At 40.6% G+C, this 12,610-nt stretch overlaps 3 non-coding genes across 3 annotated transcripts; 2 read left to right on the top strand and 1 right to left on the bottom strand.

Moving 5' to 3' along the window:
- Positions 1 to 9,577: 9,577 nt before the first annotated feature.
- On the bottom strand, positions 9,578 to 9,651 carry Trnai-aau. The gene has a single exon. It is a non-coding gene; the product is annotated as a tRNA-Ile (tRNA).
- An 893-nt stretch (positions 9,652 to 10,544) lies between these two features.
- Trnar-ucg lies at positions 10,545 to 10,617 on the top strand. Its single transcript has one exon. It is a non-coding gene; the product is annotated as a tRNA-Arg (tRNA).
- A 1,082-nt stretch (positions 10,618 to 11,699) lies between these two features.
- Trnai-aau lies at positions 11,700 to 11,773 on the top strand. The gene has a single exon. It is a non-coding gene; the product is annotated as a tRNA-Ile (tRNA).
- The last annotated feature ends 837 nt before the right edge of the window (positions 11,774 to 12,610 follow it).

Here is a 12,610-nt window from a genome sequence, read left to right as displayed (position 1 = left end):
TTATCTGTGCTGTCGCTTTGTTGCTTATGCTGCAACTAATTTCGCCTCGTCGCACTTTGTAAATTCTGCTTTTAGTTAGTTGCATGGGCAAATAATAACTTCCGCTTGCCTGCTGCTTTGACTAAGCAATGAAATGATTACAAAACAAGCGCACCACCCACCCAAGCACCACCCACTTTAGCTTAAAGCGCTAGCAAACTTTACTTAACTTTAGAAGAAAACGTTAGGCGAATGCAGCAGCATTTTGACGAGGGCTGCTTACAAAGTTCGCCACTCAAGTTAGCCAAGTGCATTGTTAGGTTGAGTTTGCTAACCAACTTTGTGTGTGGGCCACGCCCCCGCCATAGTTTATGCACTCATTGCGCGCCAATGAAGCGCAAGCGGCAAAGTGCAGCGGCTTCAACTTTTGTTCAAGTTCGATCGCAACAACAATTTTAAATAAATAAACCCACTCATAGCTCAACAATTAACCAACTGCACTGCGCCCTGAGCTCTTAAATAAATAAATGATAGCATTTTTTCGAGGCACTTGCCGCAAGTTGCTGCTCAATCATTTAGGCGCTCACTCGCTCGCTCGTCCATTCATAACGCATTATAATTGAAATTCAAATATTTATGTTGGCCAGTGTAAGCGCCGCCGTCGCCGCCGCCGCCCCCGTCAAACTTAATCAAGCGCCACAAACTACGAAGCCAAAAGCTAAACAAACTGCCAGAGAGCGCAGCGCACAGCCTCAAGTGTCTGTGCTGACTGACTGTGTGTGTGTGTGTGTGTATATTAGTTGGTGTAGCTGAAAATTAATTAAGTTGAGAAAATGTCAACGCTGCTGCTTTTTATGGTTTGTCGCTGCGCTTGATTTCGTTATGTTTGCCTTTGCTTTTGCTTTTGCCAGCAGCAGCAGCAGCAGCAGCAGCAGCCATTTTATGCACCTGGCTATGCATACACACACACACACACACATGTGTGTGTTATATATGTGCCATACCCTATAGCACAAATTAATGTGCCGCATTCAGCAGCATTTGGCACTTTTATGTTTAGCTGCTTTAGTCTAAATTATTGACATATACAAATTTTATTAAATTTATTACAATTTTTATACATTTTAAGCTTGTTTATATTTTATTTGAAATTTGATGCAAAGCGCTGCTTTATTTCTTTATTGCATTTGCAGCTGTTGCTCAATTTGTTAACATTTTTATTATATTCATTTTTTTTCTATTTTTATGTATAAATTTTAGGCTTTTTTTGCAATCTTCAATTCTTTTTATTGTGGATTCTCTTGTTAATTTTCAACAATGCAAAGCAATTGAAAAGTTGTTGAAAAGCAGCGCAAGCAGTGCTGCCAACAATGCTAACTATTGTTTAATTATTGTTTTTTTTCAAGCTCATGCTAACAATTTCTTTTGACTTGCAGTCTCAGCTGCTAGCAATTGTTGTTGATTTTATTGTTGATTTTCAACAATGCAAAGCAGCGCAAGCAGTGCATACAACAATGCTAACTATTAATAAATTATTGTTTAATGCCATTTATGCCAATGGCAGCTTATGCTTTTCAGAATAACAAACTGCAACGTTGTTGAATTTATTGTTGATTTGCTAATTGGTGTAAATTGCAGCCGCAGTCAAATTAATTAAAATAAAACTTTGTATGTTGCTTAAGCAAAATTGCTGTACAGTAAGCAGTAAAGTTGCTAGTGAATTGTACTGCAGGGTTAATATCACCAACACACACACACACACACACACACACAAGCACACACCTGCAACGTTTCGCTGGCTTGTGATTTAATAACGCGACGCAGCAAATTTTGTGGTTTGAATAACAGCTAACTTTATTTCATGATAAGTTTATAATGCCACCCACACACACACACACACACACACACACACACGAACACACACATACGTAGCTGCTTTTAAGCACATATGCCAAAGCATAAGCGTGACTGCACAGCAAAAGCGCCAAAGCACACACAGCCAACTTTGATATACACTTTGTTTGCAGTTGCACAAAAGTTGGCAAAAGTTTTGTGCGTAGCGCAGACAAATGGCAAAGCGACTTGAAGAGGCTAAGCGTACACTAAGCTACAAGGCATAAATTAGTAGCAGGCGCAATAATTTAGTAGATTTTATTAAATTATGACAACAATAGCAGTTAAAGGTTGCAGCTTTGTTGCGCTAAGCGTATCAAACTGCAATCGCTTAAAGTCGCTTACGCTGCTGACTTTGGCTTGAGCTGCTACAAACGCGCTGCGCTAGTTGAGCGCGCCATTTGAGCACAGCAAAGTGCATAAAAACAAACAGCAAGCACTAAAAAACACATAAAATAAAACAAAAATAACATAAAAGCGTCGCTCGCTCGCTCTCGCTCACGCTCTCTGTGTGTTAAGTTAACTAGCGCAGTCAAAATTTGTTAAAATTGCAGCAAAATGCAGTAACGCGCGCTCGCTGGGGAGTCGCTTGTCGCTTGGGAGGACTGAAATTCTATTAGAAACTGTTTGGCAGCGGGCTTAAGGGGCGTATGAGTGATGCGCTGCTGCAGCAGCTAAAACTGTAGCCTAGACACTAATCAACAATCAAGAAAAGAAAAATTCTGAGCGCTTGCCAATGCAAAAACTCAACTTGGTTATAACTTTTAGTTCAGCTGTGTGTGTGTGTGTGAGTTTTTGACTGTGCGGGGCAAACAGTAAGTGAAAATTTTCAATTTCGTATGCAAAACTGTGACACAGCTCGATAGTCACGCACCACAAAAGTGGCGCAGCAGTCGCATGTGTGTGTGTGGCAATGATGATGTTGCCCAAGTTTTGCCTTTTTGTCGTTTTGCCTTTTCTTGGGGCGTTTGTTGAGTTTGAGTTTGAGTTTGCCTTGATTTTGTTTGCTGATAGCCGCAAAAAGTCAAATTGTGGCAGCCAATTAACAGCAGCCAGCCAGACACAGAGTGAGCGTGGGCGTGTTGGGGTGGGGGCGTTAAGAAAGGCACAAGTCAAACAAAACGGTGCCAAAGTGCAGAGACACACACACACACAGAGTTAAGCGTTAGGCAGCTGCACACACAGACAATGGCCAAAAGGGTTAAAGCCATGGGATGTGTACGATATGCGAACGTGCCGCATGTTGCGTGTGCCACTCGTAGCTGTAGCTCGAAGCTCGTTTATAAAGTTGACAAAAAGCGTTTGGCCCAACGATAATCATCTGGCAGTTTTGGCGCTATCAGCGACACACACACACGCAGCGCTGGCAGCGCAGTCAGCGCAGTCAGCGCAGCGCCACAAAAAGCGTTAAGCGTAGCTAGTGAAGCGTGCCACAAGCGTCGCTTAAGCGCCACAGGGACTACGACGCACTGTGGCAGCTACAATCTTGTCTCCAGGCACTCACACACACACACACTATAATGCTTTTGTCAGCGTTGTCATTGCTTATGCGAAAAGATGACTGGCTAAAAATTTACAAGCTTGAGAGCAAGCAAACAACAGCGAGAGCGAGAGCGAGAGCGAGCAAGAGTGGAGCGGGGCAAGCCTTTGGGGCTTGACCTGCTAATGAGCGTGCTGCACAGTATGACAAAAGTCAGGTTAAAGCTCAGTATATAATAGTGTTAGTAGTAGCAGTAGAAAGAGCAGTCAAAGTAGCAGTCCGATCAGGTAGTACTATTAGCAGCTATAGTAGAGTTTGTAGGCATAATAGTAATAGTAGTAGTAGTAATAGAAGTAGTAGTAGTAATAGAAGTAGTAGTAGTAATAAAAGTAGTAGTAGAGGTAGTATTAATAATATGTAGTGAAAGATATAGTAATAATAGTCGTCATAATAGTAGCAGTCATAATAGTAATAGTAGTAGTCCTGCTTCTCATAATATAGTTACATAACATAGTTATAGTAAAAGTAGTAGTAGTTATCATAATAGTAGCTTTAGTTATTGTAAAAGTAGCAGTAGTCGTACAAGCAGAAGCTTTAGTTATTAAAGTAGTCATAAGTAGTAGTAGAAATGGTAATATTTGCAGTAGTAGTAAGCTAGAAGTTTAAGTAATAATAGTAGTAGTAGTCATAATAGTAGTGCTAATTGTAGTAGATTTAGTTAAAGCAGAAGTCAAAGGAGTAGAAGTTATATTAGTAGTGAATTTAGTTATAGTAAAAGTAGTAGCTTTAGGTTATTGAAGTCATAATAGTCGCAGTTATAGTAATAGTAGTAGTAGCTTTAGCTAAAGAGCGAGTAGTAGTCTTAATTGTAGTAGCTCTCTCTAGAGTTATAGCAAAAGGAGTAGCCATAAAAGTAGTAGCTTCAGTTGCCTGGGTGTCTCTTATTGTTCAACATTTCTTTTGGTATTTATTATTTGTTATTGTTAAATTTAGAAACAGAAAACTACTGAAATTAATTTTGGATGATGCGAAATTTTTATGAAAAATGCAAAACTTTGAAGACATTACAATATAATATTTAAATAAATTTAATGTAAATATAAATAAGTATATTTTCTTGCTTTCCTTTTCAAAATGCGCAAAACTAACTAATTGTTAATTTAATAGTTTGAGTTATAGTCTTAGTAGTTGTTGTAGTCTTATAATATTTATAATAAATGCATGCTTAGCTTTTGCCCCACTGTGCACGGTCATAATAGGCACAAGGCCAAGAGGCAAGCAATGGCGTTAAAAATAAAAAACAAAGAAAATATGCAGAGTAGAATAAAAAAAAAGGCAGAGCGTGCGCTGCTCATTAAAAAAGGAAAGCGTCAGCAGCAGCAGCAGCAACAAAAAACAATAACAAACAACAACAACAAGAATAAGGAGACAAACAAGCTAAAAATAGGCTAAGTTATGCTAAGCGAGAGAAAGTGAAAGTGAAAAAAGAAAGTGAATTAATTTATATTCGAATGCTGGTAAACAGATTTAAGTCCCAAAACGGCTAAAAGCGGCGCAGGCAATTCAATTAGGCGACGCTGACTTGGCAGATGTTGCATGCAACTTGCGCTTGCAACTTAGCCCCGAAACCCAAATAAGCAGAGACATATATATATATAGGGGAAGCATATGCTATATAACTTTCTTTTATATTTTGTTTGTTTGTTTTTGTGGCAGCAGCAGCTGTAAATTCAGCTGTGTGGCAAAAGGCAACTGCGGCTGACAGGCTGCGTTGCATGATTAAGAATTTTGTTTTGTTGCATTTAATTGCGAGCAGTGCGAAAGAGCCAGCAAGAGTTGGCGGCGCACTCGCTTGCACTTGTTTAATTTGTTTATAACTAAAAGGGATAATGAAAGCAACAGCATAAATTGCAAGCAACAGTCAAAAGGAGTGAGAGAGCAAACGAAACAAAAAATGTTGCTTTAGAATTTATCAGCATAATATATCATTCAGTCAAGAGCAGCAGGCAGTCAACAGCGTTGCATGTTGCATGTTGTTTGTCTGCCCCACACACAGCGCCGCTCGCTCTCCAGCTCTCTCTCTCTCTCTCTCTCACTCTGTCGCTTGCAATTAAATGAACGCGCCAAATGGCAAATGCTGTAAACAAAATGGCGCACAGCGAGACATAAATAGAGCACAAACAGCCTGAAAATGAACGGCCAAGAAATACAAACACACACACATATAGCGCATGTGTGTGTGTGTTTGTTTGTTTGTGTGTGTGGGGAAATTGGAATTTTTCGTAGCAGTGATAAGCAAAGTTTGAGGCACGTGGCCAAGCAAAGTTGCTGCATGTGGCAATGTGGCAGCTACGTGCACTCAACACCTGCCAGCCTTCACTCTCTGCGTATGCTTACGCCTCTCTCTCTCTCTTTCACACACATTAGCGCTCTCTCTGTCTTGCCTGTCTGTGCCAATTGCCAGCTGCAATTGCAATTGCAATTGAAAGTGATAATTTCATTGCATGCACAAAGCCAGTGTGCAATTCACTCAGAGAGAAAGAGAAAGAGACAGCAAGCGTGTGTGCGAGCGAGAGCGCATAGCTCTGCACTGGGGCCATATACTTAGTCACAGCTGTGGCTTACTTTAGAAATTGCTACAGACAAAAGCTTTGAATTGCAATCAATTTTGCTGCACATTGAAATTCATAATTTAGTACATGATCTAAATGAGCTAAAGTGCCAGCAATTTGCTACTAATTAAAGTAAACACAAGTTCATAATTTAGTGCAGCAGTTAATTGTAGTAAAAATCTGCAAAGAATTTAGTACATGATCTAAATGTACTAAAGTGCCAGCAATTTGCTACCATTTAAAAGTAAAATACAATTTATAATTTACTACTAATTGTATTAAAAATCTGCCAAGCTGTAACTTTATAAATTTAGTACAGCAGCTAGATGTACTAAAATGCTTGCAAGCTCTAAAAATTTTTAACGCAATTGTAATTTTTAAAACATTAAAAACTTAAAATAAAAAACGATTTGTTGCTTATTTAACTTCGCTGCTTGTACTAAAAAATAATAATTAAGTTCAAATTATTATACAGAACTTATTAAATAACTCATTTAATCAATTGGCATACAATTATTAACTTCCAATATTTATCTGTCTATATTATATAGAAATAAAACACAATTAAATTCATAATTTAGTACACGATCTAAATGCACTAAAATGCTTGTATTTTGCAATTGTTTAAACTAAACTCGAAGACTTTTTGCAGTGCAAGCAAATCAGGTTAAATACACCTGTGTCAACCACCCCCCAGCCCCCAGCTCCTACCCCCAGGCAAGGGAGTAAGAGAATTGAGCAAGAAATGAATGGGTGGGGATTTAGGCTGGGCAATCCTTTGAGAGGCGACTGCAATGGTAAACTGAAGCCAAGCCAATTGGGTCATAATTGCTTTACGTACGCCAAACACAAATGAGACGTAAGCTGAGAGCGAGAAAGAGATAGAGAGAGCGAAAGAGACTGGAACTGCTCGCTGCTGGATTTGTGGTCACTTAATCGTGAACAGACCAGAGCAGAGCAGAGCAGAGCAGAGCAACGCATATGTGTCAGGCTGAATGCAGCCAATATCGATAAATTGCAGCGTGTTTGTCTATGTGTGTGTGAAGAGGAAGAGGAAGAGCGAGAGCGAGTTAGTTAAATTGCATTTAAGTTGATTTCAATGCTTGGTTTTGTAGCTAAACTCAAAGTGCAAGCCGCAACGCGTTGGCAACTTGCTTAGCATTTATGGTTTATTAAATGAGCGTGTGTGTGTGTGTGTGTATTAAACGCTTTTTATAGCAGCAACACTTGCAACGCTCTAAATAACATGAGCGCGCTGTAAAGTATGCAATGCTTTATTTGCTACACTCATTTGAACTGCGCTGCGCGTTAATTTGATGTTTGATATGCACACACACACACACACACGCATTTGGCCACTCGGGTCTTGTTTGAGCGCAAATGCAATTTAATGAGCCCCTGGCGTCCAACATGTTAATCCCAATGCCAAAAATTGTTCACAGCCTGCAGCGTTATTTGCATTTTATTTTTAATTTCATTGCGCTTTCCTTTTGTTGCTCTGTGTGCGTTTTAATTGGCTCTGGCTCTGGCTCTGCCTCTATGCGCTGCTGCTTTATTTTGCGTATAAATCAAGGCATCAAAGGCAGACAGACCGTCGCCAAAAAAAAAAAGCTAAGCCACTTCATAATTCCACAGCCAGCCACGCCGCTTAGACTTCGCTCTAGTTTGTAAGACTAGCGACTAGTCCACTTCAGTCCAGTTACAGTCACAGCTACAGTTTCATTTCGAGTTCAGCGATAACAACAATGACTAACGCTCTCGTTCGCTTCGGTTTGCTTCGCTTCGCATTGGTTTTGTTGTCTTGTTGTCGTTGCTGGTTGGATCGCTCTTTGGGGCAAAATAAATTACCATAATTTAGGGGTAATTCAGTGTGTGCCAGCGGCAGCAAAAACTTTACGTTGACAAAGGCCACGTCGAGGGCTAGCAAGTCACATGTCCTGTCTGCGTCTCTGCGTGTGTGTGTGTGTGTGTGTGTGTAATGGGGTGGGTGGTGGTAGAAAGTGGACATAAAACATGCACGACCAGCACAGAATGATGTATGCGTATATTAAGCTTGGAATGCTTTGCTTTGCAACTTGGGGCATGCGAGACTAGAAAACGTCCACAAAACAAACTTTAACTTGAATAACAAATACGCCAGGCATAGCTCTAAACGTTAATCAACTGGCAAAGCGCTTAACTGAAGCGTAGAGTGATTAGTATATTAAAGCTATAGCAACTAACTGAATACAACAAATAACAAATAAAAACTAAAGCATTTTGTAAGTCACTTGATCAAGCAACAGCTGCAATGTGTCTATTATTTATATATATTTATATTATATTATTATACAAATTATATGGCCTAGTTTAACTTTAAGCCATAGAAAATTTAAGCTGTGTACATTTAGTTAGCAGTAATATTTTTAACACAAGTTAAAAGTGTTATATTATTTTTATAATATAAAAAATGCCAGCCTTCGATATTTAACAAATGCTAAATAAAACTTTTATGCACTTACAATTTTTAAATATTATATATTATATTATGCATGCAACTCCCAATTTGCTTGCATTTTTCTAGAGTATTTTAGTGCTGGCTGCTAGTGCATTTATTATTGCTCAACGCTGCGTATGCGTATTTAGTTAAGCTTTTGATAAACTGCAACGGCTCAACCTCAACTCGGCCACAACTAACTAACTGAGCTTAGAGCTCACTGACTGACTCACTGACTTTGGCAGCCAAAAAGTCTGGCTGCTGCTCTCTCTCTCTCTCCCTCTCTCACTCGCTCGAGCTGTTTCATGTTTTGGAACAAGGCTAATAAAGTTCAATAGCCAAGTGGACGCCATTTGGACATGGGCGAAATGTGCGCACAGCTCATTTGATGCACATTATCCTGTTTTTCAGTTGCTCTGTTTTTTTCTTTGCGCTCTTGCGCGCTCAAGCGCAGCCTCGTTTTGAATGTCTGCCAAAAGCAAAAGGCGGCGCAACAAAATCAACGAAAATGAAAACATTTACACACACACACTGACACACACACACACACGTATAGAGCATAAAAAAATGAGAGCAAAAAATATGCTCATGTTGTTTTTGAGCTGCGGCGTTGGCGCCTGCAAATTGGTAGCCATGAATCGAATGAATTGAATTGAGATTGAGTCAAATGTACGAATATCGTCGTCCTGAAGCTATAGCTGGGGTCGTTGCCAGCCTGAACTGCTACTCAAGCTGATAATGATGATGCTGATGATGATCATAATGACGACGCCAGCGAATTTTATTGTGAATGAAATTGAATTCAATTGTGGAAAATCGAATGCGACGACGACGCGACGACGACGAGGACGGTGATGTCGATAGCTTGAGCATTGGCAACGAAGCGCAATAATTGCGCAACTTATCAACGTCATTGCTGGCTGGCTCCCCCTTTTGTGTTATGGCTACGCCTGAAGTGGAAGGCGTGGCCACTTTTGGCAAAAAAGCAAAAAGCAAGCGAATGCCGAATGCCGAATGCCATAAATGTAATGAGATTTTTGCTAAATGACATTTAAAGATAAATGCACATACAATAAATAAATGTATAGAGATTGAGAGCTCGCTATAAATAAAATAAAAATAAAAATATGAGTATGTTGGCCCATGAGGGGATCGAACCCGCGACCTTCGCGTTATTAGCACGACGCTCTAACCAACTGAGCTAATGGGCCGAGCTGCCAGCGAGCAGCGCAGTCGACAGCAGCAGAGAGAGAGAGAGAGAGAGAGAGAGCGCAGCGATCTATAAATAGATCTCACAATCAGCAAACAGTTTGACAAGCGCTGTAGCGAATGCACAAGCTGCTAATTAATTTAAACTAAAGTGCATGTAAATTTAAAATATTACAAGCACACACACATACATATGTAAGCTGCTTTGTGTGTGTGTGTGTGTGGGTGTGTAACAATGGCGAAGGCACAATCAAAGCTTAAGGCAGACAGCGACAAACTTTACAAGTCATTTTGCACATTTCCTTGACATTTTCCATTTTAACAGCAAACATGCTGCCGTTTGTGTTGTATTTTCTGCTTCTTTAAGCTCTTTTTGTTACACACAGCACATGTGTGTGTGTGTGTGTGTGTGTGTGTGTGTGAGACGTGTCGCTCTGTTTCTATTGTGTCGCATATACAAAGGTAAAGGTATTGCAGCTGTAGCTGTAGCTGAAGCTGCTGGTATGTGCTTTGAGTATGATGGGATGAGAGCGGTGTGGGGGGGCGTGTCAGGGGTACGAGTTTTGTTCATTAGAGCGTTGCTTAATTAGCGCAATGCTTTGTTTTGCACTCAACAAGCGACGGGCGGGGGCGGGAGCACTTCCAGTCCCACTTGCACTTCAACTTCCTATTCAACATTCTTCACCTGGCCATGCTACAAATCTACAACTCGCTCTCTCTCTCTCTCTCTCTCTCACTCTCTCCCTTTGCTACTTATGTTTATGCCTGTGCCATTGGCCTCGCTCGATCCGCTCCAACCCCCACCCGCACCCTTGTTCAAGTGATAGCTGCAAATTGATTGCGATTTGCTTTGACTGTAGCTCGTTTAGAGCTTTTGGCTCGCTCGTTGGCAACTGACCGTGTGGCCTAATGGATAAGGCGTCGGACTTCGGATCCGAAGATTGCAGGTTCGAGTCCTGTCACGGTCGAAGCCCAACAAGCATTTATTTTATTTTTTTTTATTTTTTTTATTGTCCTCGTCGTCATCATCAGCTGCTGGCACATCATTACTCAATTTGTTCGTTAGTTGACTTGACGACGCACTCGAGCACAGGCAATTAATTTCCATGCGAATGAGAATGCTCTGTCTCGCTCTGTCGCTTTTGTCTTTCAGTTTCAGCTGTTTACGCTCACATCCGTTTTTGCTCTGCTGCCCATTTGCTAATGATAGCTTCGCCTAATTAATTTCTCAAGCTCTTTTTCCAGCATATGCTGGACAATGGGTGTCAGTTTTCATTTCATTTGTGTGTGTGTGTGTGCAAAAAGTTTGTGCGCAAAGGTGCGGCCATAACCTCAAATTAAATGCAGCATTTCCGCAGTAAGCTCAAACTTTTCATTTAATTGCAGTTCATGTGCTGCGAACTCGAATGTGAAATGTTAAATCTGTTAAAATCTGTTGCAAAATCTGTTTACAGCTGCTTGAGTTTACTTTTCGATTCATGCTCAGTCAACTTTCTCAACCCCTTTGTGTGTTTAATAAACTGCAGCCCTCTGCTTATTAAATTTGTCTCTGTGGGGCTTACGCATTCGCAAATGAAATGTTTTGTCAACTTGCTGCCAAAACAGCGCACACAACTTAATGGCAAAAGCCTTCGCCTCCGCCTCCCCCCTCTGTGTGCAAACAAACAAATAAGCAAACAAACATTTTGGACGCAATTTTTGCTGCAATATCAAAAAGTTCTGCCTCGCAGCGCTCTCAAGCGTTGACGCAGCGCCGTTGTAATTTGCATTTGTAATCAAAAAGTTGCACATAAACTTTGTTTTATGCTCATTTTCTTTCTCACACACACACACACACACACACACACGCACACATTGTTAGTTTGTACAGCTAAGAAATTAAAGCTGCTGCTGCACACACTGAAAATTATCTTCACACACTAATTCCCAAACAAGTGAGTGCGTTCAGCTGATAAGCTATTTATAGCTCAAGAGAGCGAGAGCGAAAGAGAGTGTGAGCGAAAAGTGCTGCATAGCAGCAGGCGTCAGCTGCGCTGCCCGCAGTCAGAACGGCCCATTAGCTCAGTTGGTTAGAGCGTCGTGCTAATAACGCGAAGGTCGCGGGTTCGATCCCCTCATGGGCCAAGCAACAAATATTTTTTTTTTTATTTTATATATTTATTTATGCGTGGTAAAGCTGTTTACTGCTTTAATATAATGCATAGCAGCTGCGCGTTGACAGCCAAGCCAAGCCAAAGTGATCAAAATGCATTTATCAGCGCTTAGCTTAGCATTTGATAAACTGCTGACAAAAGCAACAAGCGCAAGAGTACACAAGAGAGAGAAAGAGAGAGCGAGAGAGAGAGATAGAGAGTGCGCGTTAGCTCAATGTTTAATTTATCAAAATGTCAGCACAGCAGCTGCAGTAAGCTGCAGTAGAAGTTGCCCAGTGGGCAAGTCTGTCTGTCTGTCCGTCTGTCTGTTTGTCTGTTGTTTGTTTACTTTTCGGCTTTGGCCAGAAACTACTTTTGCAGTTAACAATTTGCTGATAAATTAACTAGCCCAAGAGTTGAGCTTCGGCTGCTAAGTGAAACAAGTGGCAACTGACAGACACACTCGAGACTCGAGAGCGGGCAGCGGCAGCGGCAGCGGCATTGGCTTATAACTTTTTTAGCCATGGCCTTAGCAATGACATTTAATTTTTCAACACCGAAAATTCTTGCACAACTTTGTCCGTTTGCTGCAAAGCTCTGTCCAGCAAATATGCAAATGAAGTTTTAATACAAATTTATTGCCTCAGACAATGGCCCAACAACAATTTGGCCGAACAAAAATATTTGTCAACAACAAAAGATCAGCAGCCAAAGATAACACAGGCCAACTGTACTATATAGAGTTATATATTTTGCAGCTTATTAGGGCAGCAAGTTAAATTTAATAAACGCATTTGCCAATTAACGTTAATTAGATAACAACTATTGT

The sequence above is a fragment of the Drosophila busckii genome, chromosome X, assembly GCF_011750605.1.
Source record: "Drosophila busckii strain San Diego stock center, stock number 13000-0081.31 chromosome X, ASM1175060v1, whole genome shotgun sequence".
Classification (NCBI taxonomy): Eukaryota; Metazoa; Arthropoda; class Insecta; order Diptera; family Drosophilidae; genus Drosophila; species Drosophila busckii.
Note: the sequence above shows the minus strand (reverse complement) of the source record. Positions and strands in the feature narration are given on the sequence as shown.